General features: G+C 47.6%; 1 long non-coding RNA gene across 1 annotated transcript; it reads left to right on the top strand.

Annotated features, from left to right (window-relative positions):
• The first annotated feature begins 30 nt into the window (after window positions 1-30).
• On the top strand, window positions 31-11,468 carry LOC129642258 (uncharacterized). The gene is made up of 3 exons (XR_008709576.1): window positions 31-531; window positions 5,855-5,967; window positions 10,796-11,468. It is a non-coding gene; the product is annotated as an uncharacterized LOC129642258 (long non-coding RNA).
• Window positions 11,469-22,153: the final 10,685 nt, after the last annotated feature.

Below are 22,153 nucleotides of genomic sequence, written 5' to 3'. Positions count from 1 at the left end.
GTGGAAGCAGATGGGTTCTTATCTCTCCCTCCCTGTTTTCTGGTCGAGTTCGGGTCTTATCTTGCTTTCTAGAGAGCCGCTTGAGGCCAGGGACGGCGTCTGTCTCCGAGGTCGCCGAGCCCAGGCTGTTCTGCTGAGGCCCGGCTGGAAGGCTCGGTCTCCGGGCTTCAGCTCTGTCCCTGAGGACGATTTGGGACATGCTTGGCTCTCGGCTCCCCGGGGCTCTGCGGCCCCAGCATGGGTGGAATGTTTGACAGAGGAGTCCACGTGTTCTCCAAACAGACTTTGATTCATGTTTCCAGGAGAAAGTAGCAAACAGATTTCTGCCGGCTGCATCCATCAGAGGGGAGATGGGCTCTGTAAACAATGGCCCGCAGCCTGTCTCCAGCGGACACGGACACACAGACGCCCCTCCCTGCAGGTCCCTGGCGGCAGAGCCTTGCCCTGCCCTGCCTCCTGGGGCCACACTCTCTGCCAAGCCCTGCTCTAGAGCCACAGAGACGTACTGCCCCTCACTGCCCGCTTCTGCAGGTAAGAAAACAGAGGCTCAGAGATGTGACATCAGTGGCCCAAGGTCATGCAGTCAACCGTGCTAACCAGCACTCTCTCGTGTTCTGCTAAGCTACACTAGTAATGAAAATAATAGCAATTTAAAAAAGAAGACTCCATCTCCCCAAAGTAACTGCAACTCACATTTACTTATATATAATCATGTGCGAGCACTGCTCCAAGTGCTTTATCAGATTATCATCCTCAAGACAACTCTATGAGGTAAGGGGTCTTGCTTTCCCATTTTTCATACGGGGGAAACCAAGGCAAAGTGAAGGAGGCTGGCTGATGGTCCAATATCATGCTGAGAGTCAGTGGGGAAGGCGGGTTTGAACCCAGGCACCGTGAGTCCAGAACCCACAAGATTCATTGCACCCACTGCTCCCCTGGCCTCTGGGAGCTGAGGGCAGGCCCATTCCTCTCCTCACTTCTGTCTCCATTTGAGAAGTAAAGAAGCTAAGGCCCAGACAGGAAGTTTCTGTGTTCCAGCCACCCAGCTTCCACTGCAGTGGGGCTGGGAGCTGGGGGCTGTGGGTCCTCGTTCTCACAGGCCAAGATGGGAGCGGGGGGCCTGGTTCTATGCTCAGCAATGCCAGTGCATTGCTATGTGCCCTGTGCCAAGTCACATGCCCTCTCTGAGCCTCGGTTTCCCTATCTGCTCAATGGGAATGTCAATTCTGGCCCTTACTCATATTATAAAACAAGTCAGTGAAGGGGTGGTGGGACGGGATGAGTTTTCTGGCCTGGATTCCTAGCCTGTGAGCCGAATGTCTGAGCAGCTGTTCATTCTGGGGTTGAAAGCCCCAGGGGTGGGACTGGGCTGGGCCGCCTGCATTGTGAGACCCCCCACCTTGGGCTCCAGCCCAAATTGCCAGACACAGACCTGAGAGAAGGGCCCCCCTCCTGGAGGGGTGACCAGGAGCCAGCCGGCTGGCCATTTGTCCACAGATGGGTGTGCAGATAACGGGCGTCTGGAGATAAGGGAGGGCCTGCTGAAGCCTAGAGGAGAGCCAGGCTGAGCCCCTGATGGCTGGGGCCGAGAGGGCTGGACCCCGGTCCAAGGCCTGGGACAGACTCTGCCTCCTATCCTGGAGCACAGCGCTAGGGCCCTCCACTCCTCTGGACCTGACCCCACTGCTCACCAAGACAAAACAGAATAGAACAAACATAAAACAACAACAACAAAACATACTTTTATCAGAAGTGTGGCTTAAACTAGAGAGAGAGCCCTGGATTCCAGTCTAACCCTGCCACTGACTTCCTGGGCAGCCTGCCTGCATTGAGTCGCCAGGCAATTCCAAGTCTTAGTCTGCTCATCTGGGCAGTGGGCACAAGGATGCTGCTAACTCTTCCTCATAAACACAGGAAAACACTGGTAACAATAAGCAGCTAACACTGTGCCTATGCTGTGAAGCAAGTACTGTTATTATCCCCACTCTACAGATGAAGAAACAGGGGCGCCAGTCATGCAGTTGGTAACTGGTGAGGTCAGGATTCCAGGGTAGGTAATCTTGGACTCTAAATACCTAAAATGTTCACTGCTAATTTTATTAAAGGAACAAGGTAAATTGCAATTTGTGCCCATTTGGGTTTAAAAAATACATATATTTTTATTTGTTTATTCATAGACATTTTAGGGAAAATAAACCTGCAAATATCTATAGCATCCATCTCTAGAACAGGGCTTTCAACTTCGGTTCTATTGATGTTATAGGCTGGGTAATTCATTGCTGTGAGGGCTGTCCTGGGCACTGTAGGGTGTCAGGCAGCATCCCTGGCCTCTATTCATTAGATTCCAGTAGTGGCAACACCTCCCCTCCCACCCCCTAGAAGATACAACAGCCAGAAATGTCTCCAGATAGTCTTAAGTGTCCCCTGGGGAACACTCATCCCACCCCACTGAAAACCACAGATCTAGAGGATGTAACCTAAGAGTGATGCTCACTTTCTAAGTCCTACACTGGAAGTGCGGCCATGTGCAAGCAAAACACACTGGAATGAGAAGAAACAACAGTAAAGGTGAAAAAAATAAGGAAAACTCATTGGAGGGTGCATGGATGGGTAGAAGGATAAATGAATGCTGCTCGAAGGAACCAGGTGAAAATCAGAGCCTGGGTGTTCTCAGGAGCATTTTGAATCTAGTCAACCCCTGCATTTTACAGAGAGGAATGGAGGCCCACCAAGGGATGAGGCTTGTCTGAATTTAAGAATGAGCTGCTGCAGGGGCCTGACCAGAGGCTGGAGTGTTGACTCCTGGTCCAGTGCCCTCAACCACAGGATGTTAAGGAGCAAATGAGAGAACAGGCGAGCCAAGAGACTGCCCCGATTTTGCAGCCGGAGGCTCCCGAGACTTGAAGGCAGAGCTGCCACCCAGCTGGTGATGCCATCACCAGCTCTCAGGTGGTGGCTGGGACATTCCAGAGGCAAATGACCCGGTCCCTCTACCTGTGACCTGGCCTCCAGGGGGCCCTTATGTGTATGGCAGACACATGCACACACCCAGCAGCTTGTGCCAAGGATCAAAAGATGGGAGGGAGTCTGTTCCATGGCCCAGGGTGACCACAGAGTGAACAGGAGACTGAGAAAGCCTGTGGTCACCAGAAGCCCTGGGAAACACCGGGGGGGGGGGGGCCTCGGGCTGCTGAGAATGGGATGACCCAAGGGGTAAGCTGAGGCTACAGTTTTTTTTTAATCAATTAATTTTTTGGCCATGCTGGGTCTTCATTGGTGTGCACAGGCTTTCTCTAGTTGTGGCATGTGGGCTCAGTAGTTGTGGCACATAGGGTCTAGGTGGCGGGCTCGGTAGGTGTGGTATACAGGCTCAGTTGACTCTTGGCATGTGGAATCTTCCCAGACCAGGGATCACACCCCTGTCCCCTGCACTGAAAGGTGGATTCTTAACCACTAGACCACCAGGGAAGTCTGTGGCTACAGTTTTGAAAGGAGAAGCTCTCCTAGAGATGGCCTCAGTAAGGGTGCCAGCTCTGAGTGTTCACTGAACACTTCCTGTACGACCACTGTGTCCCCAGGATGGGAGGCAGGATTTAAACCTGGGTCCCTCTGGCTCCAGAGCCTGTGCTCCCATCCTCGCCTCTCTCCTCCAGCATGGCCATCAAGAAGGAGGTGGAAACAGTACTCATGACAACAGCCAAGAGGTACAAGCCCCTTGAGTGTCCATGCACGGATGGATGGAGAGCAAAATGTGGTCCGTACATAGAGTGGACTAGGATTCAGCCTCATTAGGAAGGAAATTCTGATACATACCACAACACGAGTATCCTGTGAGGGCATCATGCTCAGTGAAAAGTCATAGAATGACAGATTCTGTGTGATTCCACTCGGAGGAGGGACCTAGACAAGTCTGGTTCATAGAGACAGAAAGGGGAGTGGCGGTCGCCAGGAGGTGGGGAAGGGGGGTAGTCCTTTAACGGGTGCAGAGTTTCAGTTTTGCAAAATGAAGAGAGTGCTGGAGATGGACTGCACAACAATGACCGTACCTAACACAACTGAACTGTACACTCAGGAATGCTTAAGGGAGTAGGTTTTATATGTGTATTTACCACAATCAAAGATAAAAAGGGGCTTCCCTGATAGCTCAGCTGGTAAAGAATCCGCCTGGAATGCGGGACACCTGGGTTTGATCCCTGGGTTGGGAAGATCCCCTGGAGAAGAGAAAGGCTACCCACTCCAGTATTCTGGCCTGGAGAATTCCATGGACTTTATAGTCCATGGGGTCAGAGAGTCGGACACAACAAAGTGACTTTCATTTTCACTTTCAAAGATAAAAAGGACGAGGCAGAACATGAGTGAAAGAGTCATGGTTTCCTCAGGGAAACAAAACCACTGTGATTTCTGGAATAAGGCTTTGTTATGGGGGAATGATGAGGGACATGGAGATTCAGGAGGGACGCTGGTAGATAAGAGGAGCCCCATGATCTGAGGGACCAGCAAATGGGCCACCCTGGGAGAGCTGGAGGAAAATGTGTCTGGATGGCTGTGTCTCTCTGGCCCACCCTCATCTTCCTGGTGGTGGTCCTGGTTGGTAAGAGGAGCTGGTTGTGAAGGGAGTGAGGAGAAGCTGCCACCACTGGGGCATTTGATTGCCATTATCTTGAGAGGGATGGCCTCTTTGCCTTCACCTTCCAGATCTCCAAAAACCCCACTTCTGGCCGACTCTAACCAGACACCTACAAGGAAGGGCGTTTGGGGAAACAAAGTTCCTAGCTTAACCAAGATGACTGAGAACAGATCACCACATGGGACGATGGTGGAATAATCTACAAGACACACCGGTAACTGAAAAACACAGAGGAAAATATGGATGGCAGACACATTTTTTTTTAAACTCTAGTAAAAGACATATAAATTTTACAGTTTTAACCATTTAAGTGTATAATTCAGTGGCATGAAAGACATCCACATTGCTGTGTAACCATCACAGCTATCCTGCTCTAGAACTTAGTCATCCTAAATTGAAACTCCGAGCACATCAGCTTTTCAGTACACACACACACACACACACACACGTACATGTGTGCACGCGTGCAGTCACAGGCATCCCTCTATGGCTGTGTGCACAGAATCTCTTGGAAAAGATACTCAAGAAAATTCCATGGTTATCTCTGGAGAGGGAGACTGGCAGGCAGGGGTGAGAAGGAGATTTACTGTTGGAGACCTAATTTTCATGTTTTATTCTTCTATGCTGTTTGAACATGTATTTTTATTCATTTTTTCCCCTGGAAGCTGCTCTCATCCCTTAATTCTGATTGTGTTTAGAAGGAAGGTGTCCTCCCCTTTATCTAAACGAAATCAGAGCGCAGTGGCTGCTGCCCCAGTACTCTACCCCCAGGAGCACAACCACCTCCGGCACAGTTAGGTGTGGGATAAAGATGGCTGGCCTGTGTGATTCACCGTGTGGCCTTAGGCCAGCCCTTTCCCTCTTGGGGCCTCAGTGTCCCTGTCTGTATGAGGAAAGGAATCGATGGCGCCTAAGAGTCTGTGACACTCGGGGATGTCTTGATTCTAATCAAAGTTGCAGAATTCGCCTGGAGGCTGGGTCTTTGCAGTAGGCAAAGCAGCAGAGATGCAGGGAGATAGAGGGACTTGCTCAGAACTACCTGGAAAGGTAGCAGTGGGGCTGGGATGAGAAACAAGAGATCCCAGTTACCTGCTGCTCAGAGACAGCCAGGGTCTGTCCGGCGCCAAACAGACTCAGCTGCAGTAATGGAAGCAGTGAGTCCCATCAAACAGTCATGGGCACTGCAGGCTCCCTTGTCACCCTTGTTTTATTTCTTCTTTTACATAGGAAAATACATTCATAACTATTAAAACAACAGATGCGCACTTTCTATGATGTACAGTCATCGGGTTTTCCATACTTGGGGAAACACTGATCTGGCCAAATGTGATCACTGAACAGTGAGTATGTCTGGGGCCCTGGAGATGGAAGTACTGGGCGTGGGTAATACCTTTGGATTTAGGCCGACTACCATTTTAGCTTGCCCAGCACGTGGTAAATGCTGCCTTAGTGTTAGCCATTACTATTATTGCGTGCTATAAAATGAAAACATCACACACTGTAATATTAAAACAATGAACTTATAATCTTGTGTTTAAAAACTAAGATGGATATCATCTCTACTAAATTAGGCAGCGAGAACCTTCAGAAAGATTCTTGGGACACTGAAATTCGTGGGCTGCCTCTGGAGACGGGGTTGGGGGTGGGGAGTGTGCTGTACACTCTGTACTTTCAAGAATGGCTGGACTTGTAAACCTTACAACTGTACAGCTTTTTAAAACAAATTAATAGGCTGATTCCAGGCCAGGGGCAGAAATGTACAAGATGATCATGCAACATTTTATAATTAATACTACAGAGCAAGGAAGCTCTCAGAGACCACTGGGGTCACGCTAACCTGAAGAGGCTCCCACTGCCTGCAGACAGGAGAGGGGTGGAAGAAGTATTAAAAAGGATAAACAACTGTAATACATTTAGAGTTCATTAAGAATCATAAACCAACAAATACCTCACAGGTCTCCTGTGGAAGATGCTGGGTCTGGCTAATGGCAAAAATGGACCCAATTCCTCATCCTTTCCTAAATCTATGGGGAATTCTGCAGCTCCTCCCACTGGGAGGTGCAACCTCTCTCTCTGCCAATTGAAGTTGGGTTATTCGATTTGCTTTAGCCAATAGATGCTAGTGAATATGACCTAGCAGAGTGGAGATGTGCTTACATGGTTGGGCTTGCCCTTTATCTCCTGTCCTCAACACGCTGATATGTCCTAGGGTAGTCAACTGGCCCCAAGAGAATACAAAACTAAACACAGAACAGCCCGGAACAGATCTGAGCAGAATAGCAGCCTATGGCCAAGCCCCTCCTAACTTTGACCAGCTGCTCCACCCACATGGCAGAGAACCATATGCTTGTCTTCTATGCAACTGAGCTTGGTTTGCTTTGTTACTCAGCATTACTGTGGTGTTAGTTGACTGATACAGACGTGATAATGGTATTGTAGTTTACTTTAACAGAAGACCCTACATTTTAGATTTACAAAATATTTTCAAATTAAAAAAATGAGTTCATTTTCAGAGAAAAACCATACCCTGTCATCATATTATATGTTTAGCCATGTGTCCCATCTTGAGTTTACTCGAGTCTCAGTGCCCCTGAGGCATGTGTCTTCTCTCCCGTAGTGATTCCAGGGGTCTGGAGTCCTGGAGGGTCACAGTTAGGAGGGACTGTGGATCAATCTGTCTGTGTCCTCATTGAGGGAGTCTATAGACTGTAGAGGTGAAGGGACTTGCCAAAGGTCCCTGTGAGCTGGGACTCCCACCCTGGACTCCTGACACCTCAGAGTCGGACACGACCTACTGACTAAACAACAACACAATGCTGCTAAGAGCAGGAGGCCACGCCTGACTCTGGGCATCTCCTCCCCTTCACAGGCTCCATCTCTGACTTGACCCAGAAAAATCAGAAGTGCCAATGAGCACAAGGAGATAACTTCCAGTCTTTACCCTGTAACTGAGCAGAAGTCCCATGAAAAGGCCTGTCTGGATCCCCGAGTGCCTGGTGCAGACTCAGGACACAGGAAAGGAATGCAAAGGGAAAGCTGGTTCTTAAGCCTAAGCCCAGCTGTGTCTCCCCTATTCCTCTATCCCCCCAAACCCTGAGGGGCCCAAACCATCACTGTAACACCAGCCCCTCCACATGTTCTAGGCTTTTAATACACACAGACACATGTCCATTGGGACATTATTCCAGCTCCATGTGACTGGAGGAGCCAAATTACAACTCCCTCCCACCCGCCCCAATTTGTAAATGAGGATACAGAGGCCCCAGGGAGCCTTTCCAAATCTCTTGGGTGTCAGAGGCTGTCCAACCAACTTCCATGCGCCCAGGGCAGCTTGACAGGAGCAAGTGTTCACTGTCCATGGCTGGGCAGTTTGGGGTCCACTGACCAGTCTGCTCTGAGTATCCTCTCCCGACATCTGCATGGGTGACTTGCTCACATCCTACAGGTCTGTGTCCCAAAGCTGCCCTACTGTGAACCTTGCAAATATGATGCTAAGGGAAAGAAGCCAGACACAAAAGGCCACGTATCATATGATCCCATTTATATGAAATGTCCAGAACAGGCAGATCCATAGGAACAGAAAGTAGACCAGGGCTCCCTTTTGTCTACTGAACTCCAGCCTCATGGATGCCTTTTAGGTCTTTGAACTTGAAGCCCTCTCTCTTGCTGCTGGTCTCTGCACACTCTGTGCCCTCTGCCTGGAACACTGGTCCTGCACCCTACTTTCCTTCAGGGCTCAACTTAAATGTGGCTTCCTCCAGGAAACCTTCCTTGATCTTCCAGACTCAGTGACACCCCAGGAAATGCTGTGCACCCCTGCTTCGCTTTCTGTGCTGTGTCATCTGCTTATTTGTCTGCCCCACTCCTTGTAACTAGGGGGGTCTTGTCCAGCACAGGGGCCTGCTAAGGCCTGCTGTATAGCAGGTGCTCATGAAACATTCCCATCAACAAATGAAAGAATGAATGCATGCACCCTTTCGTCTAGGCCTTCCTTCATGCCTTTCTTCCTGTCTCCAGTCCCTCCTTCCTCCTTCCATTCTTTCCCAAACCTGCCCATTTGAGCAGGTATAGTGAGAGTCCCACCTCCTCTGGAAGCCTTCCCTGATGACACTAGCAGAAATGCAACTGTGTCTCTCTCACTGCAGAAATGCAGTGCCTGCCCAGGCACTGAGGGAGCACACCCTGAGCACCTGTTCTGTCCACCCCTTCACATTGCGAGCTATGCGGCCAGCCCCAGGCCCAGAGGCTTGGGGCTCAGGGAGGACACAGATAAAGCACTAAGTGCAGACGGTGCTTGGGAGACAAAGAGGAGAATAGTGCACAAGAGTGTGTGCTACCCGAGTTCAGAGTCAGAGGGGCTGATAGTCAGTGCAGATCTCAGAGCCGTGCATTACACCTGGCCTCCCAATGAAGGGATTTTACTAATGATCATGGAGCACTCACTATCTGCCAGGCCCCCACTGAATTCTTTATCACAGCATCTCATACAATCATCACAGCTGCCTATGAATCAGGTACTACTAACACCCTCCTTATACATATGGAGAAAGTGAGATTCAGAGAAGTATAGTAATCTCCCCTGGGTCACACAGTGAGCAAATACCAAAGGAGAAATTCTTAATTTCTCTTAATGACTAAGGTATATGCCACCTAGACAGCATCGGCCACAAATGAATATCCAGACTCCACTTGCATCCCACTTGTCAGAGAGCTCACTATACATGAGGCCATTCATTTATTCTTTCCATTAATAAGCATTTATTAAACACCACTGCATTTGTCACTGGGGATGAGGGATGCATGAGACATCCGCTGTCATGGAGCTTACAGTCTAAAAATGAGAAACAGAGAACAATGGAAAGTAAAAATGACAGTGATAATTCTAGGCAGAATTAAAATAGGCTGAGGTAACAGGTTTTCTTGTGCAGTGATTGCTTGTTAGGGACTTGGAGGACAGAGTTTGAGTCTGTGTGACCCTGGATGGGTACCTCCATCCTCCCTGGGTCTCATTTTCCCTATCTCAACCTAAAGGAGCTGGAACTTGTTCTCTAAATGTTTCCCTGGCCTGAAATGTGAGTCCCAGCCTCCACATCAGGAGTCTTGGCCCCACACAGGACTCAGGGAGGTGGGCAGAAGCACTGGGGAGATCACAGCTGCCCCTCTCCCCAGGGCCTCTGCTCCTGGGACTGGAAGCAGAGATGCAGGAAGGACCACCCTGTGTTATCAATGCACCCCACTCTTGCTGGCTCTGTTCTGGAGGGGATCTTCCCCCAGAGTTGCCAATTCATTTTTCTTAACCAAAACTGAAAAGAAGCTGGTGAGAGGTTCTGCTCCTACCTGATGGATAATCTCAGGCAGGCCCAGATTCTCTGGGACTGTTTCCCCAGCTCAGAGATTCCTGGCACCCAGGAAAGGAGCTGGGTGGCAGCTGGGTCACCGTAGTGGCAGGCTGACCGGCATCCAGTGGCTCCAACATGCAGGGTGATGGTGCCTGAGTGGGGCCCTTTGTCAGGGGGCAGTCAGCAAGGGAGGCCTACATAGGGAATGTGCTTTACCCACAGGAGCAGGCCCAGGTCGGGTTGCAAGTCTGGTTAATGCCTCCCTGCATTAGGCCTGTCGCCTGTTGACAGGATTTTTTGTTTAATTGGCGGCATAAGAAAACAATAACATCTGTCGGCATGAGGAAAGTGGCAGGAGCCCAGCAGAGAGAGCTCTCAAGGAGGAGGGTATGGGGGAGTCTGGGCTCTGCTATCCTGGCTGGGTGACCCCGGGCAAGCACCTTTTCTGTGGGCCTCCATCATGCTCACCGGCGATGAGCAGGCTGGACCACAGCTGGCTGACTCCAAGCATTGTCCAAAGAGCACCTGCCTCAGGATTTTCCCAGGAGCATGCTAAATTTGGATTCCCAGGCCTGGTCCCCCTCCACTGACCCGGAGTCTCCTGGGGATGAAGCCGGTGAAACACCATGTCCCGAGTGTGACTTGGGAAGCCCTGCATCGTGGGGCAAAAATTAGCACTGTGGTTCCCAGATGTCAGCACTGAGTCTGGCACACAGGAAGGGTTAGCTGTCTCCATGAGCTAAAAGTCAAAAGGATACACGCCAGAATGTTAATGGATGGGAATTCTAGTAAATTAAATTATTTCCTTTTTTTTTTTTTAACTTTTCAGCACTTGCTGATTTTCCTATACTGAACATATACAGCAGTGTAACTGATAAAAATAATTATGGACCAAGGAAGTCAAAGACTTACATGCTGAGAACTATAAAACACTGATAAAGGAAATTGAAGATGATTCAAACAAATGGAAAGATATCCCAGGATCTTAGATTAGGAGAATTAATATTGCTAAAATGGCCACGCTGGAAAGCTCCCCTGATGGTCCAGTGGTTAAGAATCCACCTGCCAATGCAGGAGATACTGGTTTGATCCTTGGTCTGGGAAGATCCCACATGCCTGGAGCAACTAAGCCTGTGTACCACAACTACTGAGCTTGCGCCCTGGAGCCCATGAGTGGCAACTACTGAAGCCCACGTGCCATAGGGCCCATACTCCCCAACAAGAGAAGCCAATGAAGTGAGACGCCTGCACACCACAGCTAGAGAGCAGCCCCCGCTCTCCACAACTAGAGAAAACCTGTGTGCAGGAATGAAGACCCAGTGCAGCCAAAAGTAAATAAATAAATACACATATTTTTTAACGGCCATGCTGGGACTTCCCTGGTGGTCCAGTGGTTAAGACTCTGTGCTGCCAATGCAGGGAACATGAGTTCAATCCTTGTTTGGGGAACTAAGGTCCCACATGCCTCATGGCATGGCCAAGATTTTTTAAAACAAATAAATCTATTCTCTAAAAACAATTTAAAATGGTCATACTACCCAAAATAATAGACAGATATAATGTCAGTTCAGTTCAGTTGCTCAGTCGTATCCGACTCTTTGTGACCCCATGAATCACAGCACGCCAGGCCTCCCTGTCCATCACCAACTCCAGGAGTTCACACAAACCCATGTCCATCGAGTCGGTGATGCCATCCAGCCATCTCATCCTCTGTCGTCCCCTTCTCCTCCTGCCCCCAATCCCTCCCAGCATCAGAGTCTTTTCCAATGAGTCACTCTTCGCATGAGGTGGCCAAAGTATTGGGGTTTCAGCTTATGATCAGTCCTTCCAATGAACACCCAGGACTGATCTCCTTTAGGATGGACTGGTTTGATCTCCTTGCAGTCCAAGGGACTCTCAAGAGTCTTCTCCAACACCACAGTTCAAAAGCATCAATTCTTCGGCACTCAGCTTTCTTCACAGTCCAGCTCTCACATCCATACATGACCACTGGAAAAACCATAGCCTTGACTAGACAGACCTTTGTTGGCAAAGTAATGTCTCTGCTTTTGAATATGCTATCTAATGTGATCCCTATCAAATTACCTGTTTTTCACAGAACTAGAATAAATAATCCTAAAATTTATATGAAACCACAAAAGACCCAGAATTGCCAAAGCAAACCTAAGGGAAAAGAACACAGCTGGAGGCACAACCCTCCCAGACTTCAGATAATACTATAAAGCGACAGTAATCAAAACAGTGTGGTACTGGCACAAAAACAGACATATAGATCAGTGGAATAGAACAGGCAGCACAGGGACTTCCCTGGTGGTCCAGTGGATAAGACTGTGTGTTCCCAATGCAGGGGGCCTGGGTTTGATCCCTGGTCAGGGAACTAGATTCCATATGCCGCAACTAAGAGTTCGCATGCTGCCAAAGACCTGACTCAGCCAAATAAATAAATATTAAAAAAAAAAAAAAAGAATACAGAGCACAGAAATAAACCCACACACCTATGGTCAATTAATCTTTGACAAAGGAGGCAAGACTATACAACTGAGAAAAGACAGTCTCTTCAGCAAGTGGTGATGGGAAAGTTGGACAACTGCATGCAGATCAATGAAGTTGGAACACACCCTTACATCATACACAAAAATAAGCTCGAAATGACTTAAATACTTAAATATAAGACATGATGCCACAAAAATCCTAGAAGAGCATATAGGCAAATCATTCTCTGACATAAATCAGCAGTGTTTTTTAGATCAGTCTGCCAAGGCAATAGAAATAAAAGCAAAAATAAATAAATGGGACCTAATCAAACTTACAAGTTTTGCATAGCAAAAGAAACTATAAACAAAAGGAAAAGACAACCTATGGAATGGGAGAAAATATTTGCAATGATGTGACCAAAAAGAGCTCAATTTCCAAAATATACAAACAATTCATGCAATGAAATATCAAAAACCAACCAATCAAAAAGTGGTCAGCAGACCTAAATAGGGGGCTTCCCTGGTGGTTTAGACAGGAAAGAATCTGCCTACAATGTGGGAGACCTGGCTTCCATCCCTGGGTTGGGAAGATCCTCTGGAAAAGGAAATGGCAACCAATTCAGTATTCTGGCCTGGGAAATCCCATGGACAGAGAAGCCTGGTGGGCTACAGTCTGTGGGGTTGCAAAGAGTTGGACATGACTGAGCAACTAACACCTACGCTTACTTACTTACTTAAACCTAACTAGACATTTCTCCAAAGAAGACAGACAGATGACCAACAGGCCATGAAAAGATGCTCCACATCATTAATTATTGCTGTTGTTATTCAGTCGCCAAGCTGTGTCTGACTCTTTGTGACCCCATGAACTGCAGCACACCAGGCTTCCCTGTCCTTCACTATCTCCTTGAGTTTTAGACACATGCAAATCAAAACCACAGTGAGGTATCACCTCACACTGGTCAGAATGGCCATAATCAAAAAGGTCTACCAACAATAAATGCTGGAGAAGGCGTAGAGAAAAGGGAACCCTCCTACACTGTTGGTAGGAATGTAAATTGGTGCAGCCACTATGGAAAACAGTATGGAATGTCCTTTAAAAAAAAAATAAAACTAAAAATAGAAATGCCATACAATCTAGCAGTTTCTCCGGTGGCTCAGCAGTAAAGAATCTGCCTGCAGTGCAGAAGACACAGGAGACTTGGGTTCAATCCCTGGATTGGGAAGGTTGCCTGGCAGCCCAGTTCAATATTCTTGCCTAGAGAATCCCATAGACAGAGGAGACTGGTGGGCTATAGTCCATAGGGTTGCAAAGAGTCAGACACAAATGAAGCAACTTAACATGTATGCACACACACATGCACAATCCCAATCCTAGGCATATATCCAGAGAAAACCATAATTCAAAAAATATATGCATCCCAGGGTTCACTGCAGCACTATTCACAGTAGGCAAGACATGGAAGCAACCTAAATGTCCATCAACAGAGGAGTAGATAAAGAAGATGTGGTACATATATATAATGGAATATTAGCTATAAAAAAATGAAATATTGCCATTTGAAGCAACATGGGTAGACCTAGAGATTATCATACTAAACGAACTCAGAGAAAGACAAATATATATTACTTATATATGTAATATAAAAATAATGACACAAATGAACTTATTTACAAAATAGAAACAGACCAACAGACTTTGAAAACAAACTTATGGTTATCAAAAGGAAAGTAGGGGAGGGATAAATTAGGAATATGGGATTAACAGATACACACTACTTTATATAAAACAGATAAGCAATGAAGACTTGCTGAATAGCACAGGGAACTATATTCAATGTCTTGTAAAAACCTCTAATGGAAAAGAATCAGGAAAAAAAGAATATGGATATGTACTATATATGTGCATAACTGAATCGCTTTGCTGTACAGTTAAAACTAATACAATATTGTAAATCAACTATACTTCAGTAAAAAAAAAATAATAATTATAGGTGCAAATGAGATGGCTTTACAGGATTATAGTAAGTCTTGGTAGGCAGTACTGTAAGTGTATTTTTTTTTCTTAATCGTATGACTTTCAGATCACAGCAGCAGTGCAGGCTTCCTAAAAAGTAAAACGACAGAACACAAATGTATGCACATGGAGGAGTTCCACGGTGGCCCAGTGGTTAGGACTTGGCTCTTTCACTGCCGTGGCACAGGTTCAGTTCCTGGTTAGAGAACTAAGATCCCGCAAGCTAGGCAGCGTGGCCACACATACACACATGTGTAGGCACATGAGAAGTTGTTATCTAGCCCTTCCCCATCCCTACGCCTGAGGTAACCAATGCTAACAGCCAGTGGGGATCACTCCACACTGTTCCTCTGGTTCACACACAGACATGTACACCCTGGCACACGGTCTTTCAGGGATTTGTATTGCTACTGTTGCCTTCACAGAAATCAAATCCTCTTATACAGTAACCTGCAACTTATTTTTCTCTCTTGACAATATTTCCTGGACATTCCTAGAAGGAAAGAAACAGCTTTATTTTTTCAGATTTGCTCAATAGGTATTTAATTTTCTTAACTTCCCTGGTGGCTCAGACGGTAAAGCGTCTGCCTACAATGCGGGAGACACAGGTTCGATCCCTGGGTCAGGAAGATCTCCTGGAGAAGGAAATGGCAACCCACTCCAGTATTCTTGCCTGGAAAATCCCATGGACGGAGGAGCCTGGTGGGCTACAGTCCAAGGGGTCACAAAGAGTTGGACATGACTGAGCGACTTCACTTTCACTTTCTTGCCTCTAAAAACGGAAATAAACAAAAATAAAAGCTACTCTGAAACTTGTAGTTTTGAGCTTTGAGCTGGACCCATTCCGTACTCTTACCCTTCAACACACACACACACCTGCCTTCTTTCCTCGCCATGCGTTTCTGATGAACATGAAATCTCACCCCACGAATCCCTACCTCCTTCTAGAGCAGAAAGTGGGTCTTAACAACCTGGGTTCGACTCCCAATATGAAGTCAGACCTTCTCTCTAAAGGAGTGTTGAAAACCAGCCAAAGGCAGAGGCAGTTCCCAGAACCAGCTCCACCTTCAGGCTCTGGAGAAGAATTCTGCTGATTAGGGGAGAAGGCAGCCTTCGCTTTCACATAACTATTGACCAAAGCCTTCGACCCAGAGTTGCAAACAAAGGCTACATTCAGCCACAGGTGGACTGAGTTTGGCCTAATCAGCATTAAAAAAACGTGCCTAAAGTTAAAAACTTTAGAAACTAGGAAATTTCACATAATAACCTAGACTCTCTGCTTTTCTTGAAAACTCCAAGATTTGGCTGCTTTGGGCCTAAATTCCCAAATGGCTATAAGCAGCGGATTCTGATCATTGCTACCTCCTTAAGATGGAACATGGCCTCTGACTCCACGCAGCCCCTCTAGATCCAATCCAGTCACCTGTGCCAATTGCCTGGTCTCTCAGGCCTATAACACTCTGCAGGCCCTTGGTGGGGGGGTGGGGATCCCTCATGGTCTACCTGGGATAAGGACAGAAGGCCCAAGAGAACACCGGGAGCCCAAAACAAAGTCCTCACCATGGGGCTCCTCTGGCCCTTCACTGGCTGAAATACATTCCAAATCACTTCTGTATGACAGTAAGTGGCAACACAACAGCAATTACTAACAGCTACCATTTCCTGAGTGCCTACTACATACTGCATACCAGGCTAACCACTTCACTTTTAGGACCTCTTTTAATCCCCCCAAGATCCTATCTGGACATCATGGCCACCATCGAACCAATGAAGAAACTGGGACTCAGAGAGCTTAGGTAACTGACCCAATTGACACCATTACCAAGAGGCTGAGCTTGAATTCCAACCTAAGATCCAAACCCAGGTACATAGTCTGCACCACCCTACTACCTGGAGGATCAATGGTGACTCGTTCATTTGCACGTTAACCTAACCAAGAGGAGGTGTGGAGGGCTGTGGCTCATACCAGCTTGCTCTTCCCCATGGAGATAGCACATCAGAATGGTTAAAAGCAGGGCTTTGCTGTTAGATCTGAGCTCCTAGTAATACCATTTACTAGCTGTGCGACCTAAGGCAGGTGACTATACCTCTCTGAGCCTCAGCTTCTTATGCACCTAGGATGATTGGAGGATCAAGATGGTGCATTTATGTGCCCTATCTGTACAGTTCTTTGGTGGCGGGCATAAGAAAGGGAGTCCGGCTAAAAAGTGAGTAAAAGGGAAAAGAAGGATGTGGAATACTCAGAAGAACCAGAGGAGCTCCAGAAATCAAAACAGCAGGAATAACAGACAACCTGATCAGAAAGCCAGGTTGCAAGGCGCAACAGTAAAGTGCTAACTCTCTCACTCCCGTCCTTTATTCAGTGTCTTGAGAGACTGGCCACCTTGGGTCACACTCCTACCTGTGTTATGCAGTGCTCCCTTGAAGCAGAGCTTGAGAAGTGGATTCTTGTGCAATGGAGTGTATTTGTTGAGAGAGGGCTGAAGCGGGTAGGGGGAGAAGGTGGTCAAAGATGTGGTTTCAGGAGACGTCTAGTCTCAGCTGATCCCAAGGGCCGTGCTGGAGCATGGATTACACCTCAGAGTTTGTCCCCTCTTGAGGCCAAGGAGGCTGCGTTTACCCTGTAGTAGTCAGCCATGGACCACGAGCAGCTCCAGGTAACTTACCTGGAGCAATCCCCCTCACGACAAGGAGGCAGCTGTGAGCTATTAGCATCCAACACTCTGGGAGAGGGGTACCATGCACATCTGCTGTATACCCCAACAGCCCACACACAATGAGGGAGAGGCAACGACCTGAAAAGAAATCAGGACGCTGGTTGCAGAAGAAGGAGAAATGAATACAGAAAACTGAAAAAAAGAAAAAGAAAAAAATTCACTACAAATGGTCAGCCCTGAGCCTGCCCTATGTATAGTAAGCATCAAATCAAGGTGCCCATTCAATCCCTGGGTCTGGAAGATATCCTGAAAAAGGCAATGGCAACCCACTCCAGTATTCTTGCCTGGGAGAGCCCATGGACAGAGACTAGTGGTCTATAGTCCTTGGGGTCACAAAGAGTTGGACATGGCTGAGCGACTAAACAATGATTATTATGAGTGTAATGAGATATTAAAATGGAAATGGAAGCTGAGAAGCCGAGATATAACAGATGGCACTTCCAGGGCAAGGTGCAAGCCTGTGGTACACAATTTACAGAGGGGACAAAAACTGGCTGTTCTCAATCCCTCTGTGGGTGGGTTTTAAAGGACTGAGAGTAGTTGAGGTTAAGGGAGCAATTTTTAAGAGAGCGGTTGGTGTGCTGTAAATCTTCCTCCCTTCAAAAAGGAGTAACTGGGACACTTCCTCTTTCATTTCAAAATAGGAGGGGCGGTACTGTGAGTAACATATCTTCAAGCTCAAAATGTATCTCCTATATCTCAGTGTACACAATAGGCTGCTTCTTGACCTCTGCCCATCCCATTTAAAGGGCAACCTTTGTGCTGGCCGACTGCTTTGACCATGGAAAACGGGAGCCCAGCCTGAGCCGGGTAGCTCACTCTCAGAATTGATAGGAGCAAAGGCTCTGCTGTCTGCGGGGAGGGGGCACTCATGTGGGACAGCTAGAGAGGGGGCCAGCAGAGGGACGGGGGATGCCTCGGGCTGATGAGGGAGAGCCGCCAGGTGGTATGGAGTTGCATTCACCTTGCCAAGGACCTGCAGGTGAGCAGCTTCATAGATGGGGAGGGCGGAGCGAGTCTCCAAAAGACGCACAGGAGAGGCCCCTGAGGGAGTCTGCTGTAGACACCTGCCCAGTCCACAGTGCCTAAACTCAGCTACCTCGATAGGACTCATCAAGTAAGTCCTCTGGCCCCTGCTCCAACCCTAGAAGAAAGAGAAATCAAGCTTGTCAAGTTCTGAGCAGAGGGGAAGGGGGGGTGATGCGTGAGGCAGAAAATAAAGAGAGAAGAGACCAAATATGCTCCCTCCCCAAATGCAGCTTCCTGTTGACTTGTGACAAACCCAAGCTGCGGTAGGGGCTGCAGGGAGATGAGTTCAGTGTGAAGACGTGACAATTTGGGGCGGGGGCTGAATGAGGCTATATTTAGTAACTGGAAGTAGTTGTAGGACTTTTTAGGACCTAATATGAGCAGAAAACTCATCACCAGCCCCAGAGAACAAACAAAAAGGGACAGAGGGGCAAAATTCAAGTTCCTTCCATGTTAATGCCTATATTAAATGTTCTGTAATTTCCAGTAGTGGCTACTTGAGGAAAGGACTTGGAAACAACATTTCAGATATGTGGGCTTGGCAGATTGGGGCTTGAATATCAGGTCTGAAAGTCTCTTGTGAAAACCAAGTCCAGTCATTTTGGGGTGTGATGAACCTGAGCCCAGGGTCACCCAGTGCTGTGAGACTTAGGTTCCAACCTAGGCTGAACAGACCTAAATCTGCAGAATGCCATCTCCAAAGGGCCATGACCTTTTGACACATGCCACACCCCTCCAGTGAGAGAAGCAAGTATCCTAGTAGGCAAATGATGTCACTGAGGTCCCCAGACTGGAGTGGAAGAGGCCTGTTGGCTCTGTAGGCTCCTGACCCTGGATTCTCAAATTCTGGCCATGACAGGCCAGCCCCCATGGTGCCACTCTGACATCACAGGCTGTCAGCGAGGTCTGTGGGTTACAGCAGCTGGGCTGGGGTGACTCACAGGGCTTTCCAGAGAGGGACACTAAGTGAGCATAAGTGAAGCCAGAAGCCAAGGGAAGGATCTTCCAGGTCTCATTCTGGAACCAGTGACCTGTCAGAACTGGAGGACCTTAGAGACCATCAGATCTGTAAGGAGAGTGTACAAAGTAGGAAACTGAGGCCACTGTATGGCGAGGGACATAAAGGGCTCAATCTGGCCCAGATATGAATAGACCTGATCCCTGACCATCCTCTGGAAGGCACCGGGAGCAGATACCCTGGGGGTGGAGAGGAAAATTCTGGCCAAGGCACCAAGAAAGAGCAGTCGGGGCATGAGGGTGGGAAGGGGTGGATGTAGGAACTGTTTCATTTGGCGGTAATCACAGGGTGTGTGATGTAAGTGGGAGGCGGGCTGTAGGGCAGGTGTGGACAGGTGCTGCCGAAGGCTGCCTTCCACTCTGAGGAATCTGTACATCACCCTTCGGGCAAAGAAAAGTCCTGGGCAGGGGCGGGGAGTGCTGGTTGAGAGAAATGTAATAATATTAATACTAGAAAGTACTTGGTGAGTGTGTTCTATGTTCTGGGCACTGTTCAAAGCACTTTAACATGTATTACCTCAATTAATCCTCCCTTGACCTTGTGAGGTAGGTACAGATATTAAACAAGCGTCCAACAAATGGCTGAGGCACAGAGAGGTTAAGTCACATCCCCACAGTTACCCTTGGTTGGAGTCAGGATTCCAACCCTCAGTCTGATTTGGAAACTTGCCAAGCTGGCCCCATCAACCATATGGGAGCAGGGTTAGAAGCATGTGGAATCTTCTCTATGTGCAAAGGCAGAATGACGGGGCCTTTGCAGAATTGCTGCTTGCTGCTAAGTCACTTCAGTTGTGTCCGACTCTGTGCGACCCCACAGACAGCAGCCCACCAGGCTCCCCCGTCCCTGGGATTCTCCAGGCAAGAACACTGGAGTGGGGTGCCATTTCCTTCTCCAATGCATGAAAGTGAAAAGTGAAAGTGAAGTCGCTCAGTCGTGTCTGACTCTTAGTGACCCCGTGGACCGCAACCTTCCAGGCTCCTCCGTCCATGGGATTTTCCAGGCAAGAGTATTGGAGTGGGGTGCCATTGCCTTCTCCGAAGGACATGCTGCTGGCTGCCTAAACCAGGCTACATCCAGATGGAGGGACTCCAATGCTGGGAACTGATGTTCAGACATTAACTATACAAAAATTTCTGGGGCCAACATGATATGCTGTAAGAAAAGCCTTTAAACCCGGCATATCCTTTGATACTTTTAGGAATTTGTCATAATATGTATGCAAAGACATATGTAATAGAATGCTTTATTAATAATACTTATAACTACTATGAAAATTCCCAAGAATAGGGGGGCTGGTTAAGTAAAGTTATGATATATCTGCTTGAATACTCTGAAGTCTTTAAAAAAAAAATCATGCTGTGTGTCAGGAGTTCTTAACCTGGGTACATGAATAGTCTCACGGGGCTGTGAACCTCCTAAAATTGTGGGTGTGGTAAGGGAATGTGGATTTTTCTGGGGAGTGGATTCATAGCTTGCTCAAGATTTTCAAAGGAATCTGTGACCAAAGTTGGTGAAAAACTAGTGTTACAGAACAATACTGCAAAAACCCTCTATTTTAAAAGGTATACAGCAGAGTATCAATGATTTCCAACTTATGGCCAACCTTATTTTCACTCTGCTCCCACTGAATTACCCCTCCTGTATTATTTTGAAGGGAAACCCAGACATTTGGCTCAGAAAATGTCAGAATGTATCTCTAAAAGGACTTTTTAAAAAAGAATAGGCACAAAGTTATTGTCGTATCTAAAATAAACAGCTAATGATAATTCTTTCTTATCAAATGTCCAGTAATGTAAATAATATTCATTGACCAAAAGAAAGAAAAGAAAAAAAAAAAAAAAACACGCTTACAACCCATCACCAAGTGAGAAAAGTGGACAGACAGGTTCTATGGCCCACTTTGAAAATCAGTCACAAAATTATGGCAACATAGTTAATTTGGGGGTGGTAGAATTATGTGTTTTTCTCTCTTTCCTATGTTTTCTGTATTGCTCCCCCCACCCTGCCCCGTATTGTTTATTGAATTAAAAAATAAAAGGAAGTTAAAGAAGGTAGACTTCTTTTTAAAAGTCTAAGTCCCCTGACCCAGCACCCAAGTTTTAAGAGTTTATCCTGTTCCACCCGAGATGAGAAGTCTGGAGTCTTGGCCACAGAATCCAGGGGAGGGGAGGCTGTGGCGGGAGAGGTGGTGGGGGTGGGGGTGGGCTCTGACTTTCCCAGCCTTTTGAGAGGAAATGTGGAAGAGGAGGTTCTGGAACGTCTCTCAAACTCTGGTCCCTGACGTCCTGCCACCTCCCTCCTCTTACCTTCCCACTTTTATCAAACCTCACACGTTTGGGCCACTTTGCTGCTGGACTTGACAGACCAAACGAAACAGAGGCGGACGGCAGATAACCAGAGCCCTTTCTGGCCACACGTAGGCCTGTTGGCTTGTTGGGCCTGCAAGAGAAGGCGTCTTGTTTCCCCAACACATTCCACAGTCATGTCCCCCAGACTGCTTGGCCTCCTGGCCAGATCCCCCCAGCCTCCCAGGTCTTTCATGGTTGGGGACAAAAAAGGAATGGAAGCCTGACATTAGGCTCCCCTTTCCAAAGCCGAAAGTCTCCATTTTACTGTGTGACCGTGGGCTGGTCTCTCTTCTCTCTGAGCCTGGGTTCCTGCATCTGGACAGGGAGATAGGTGATGTCTGAGCCGTCCGTTCTTCCTCCCATTCACCTCACTCTTTCATTCGGAATTCTTACATTTATCAGAAACAGGAAGTAGACCCACCACACCTCTAAACGGCAGCTTGGAATTTCATGGCTGCCTCCAGCCACGGTGTGAATACCAATTGCTAAAACATTTCTTGACAGAGAGTGAATAAGATAGACCTCATACCTCAAGACCCAGTACACACACCCACACCTCTGAAATAAAAGTTTCATGTAATAAC

The sequence above is a fragment of the Bubalus kerabau genome, chromosome 1, assembly GCF_029407905.1.
Source record: "Bubalus kerabau isolate K-KA32 ecotype Philippines breed swamp buffalo chromosome 1, PCC_UOA_SB_1v2, whole genome shotgun sequence".
NCBI lineage: Eukaryota > Metazoa > Chordata > Mammalia > Artiodactyla > Bovidae > Bubalus > Bubalus kerabau.
Note: the sequence above shows the minus strand (reverse complement) of the source record. Positions and strands in the feature narration are given on the sequence as shown.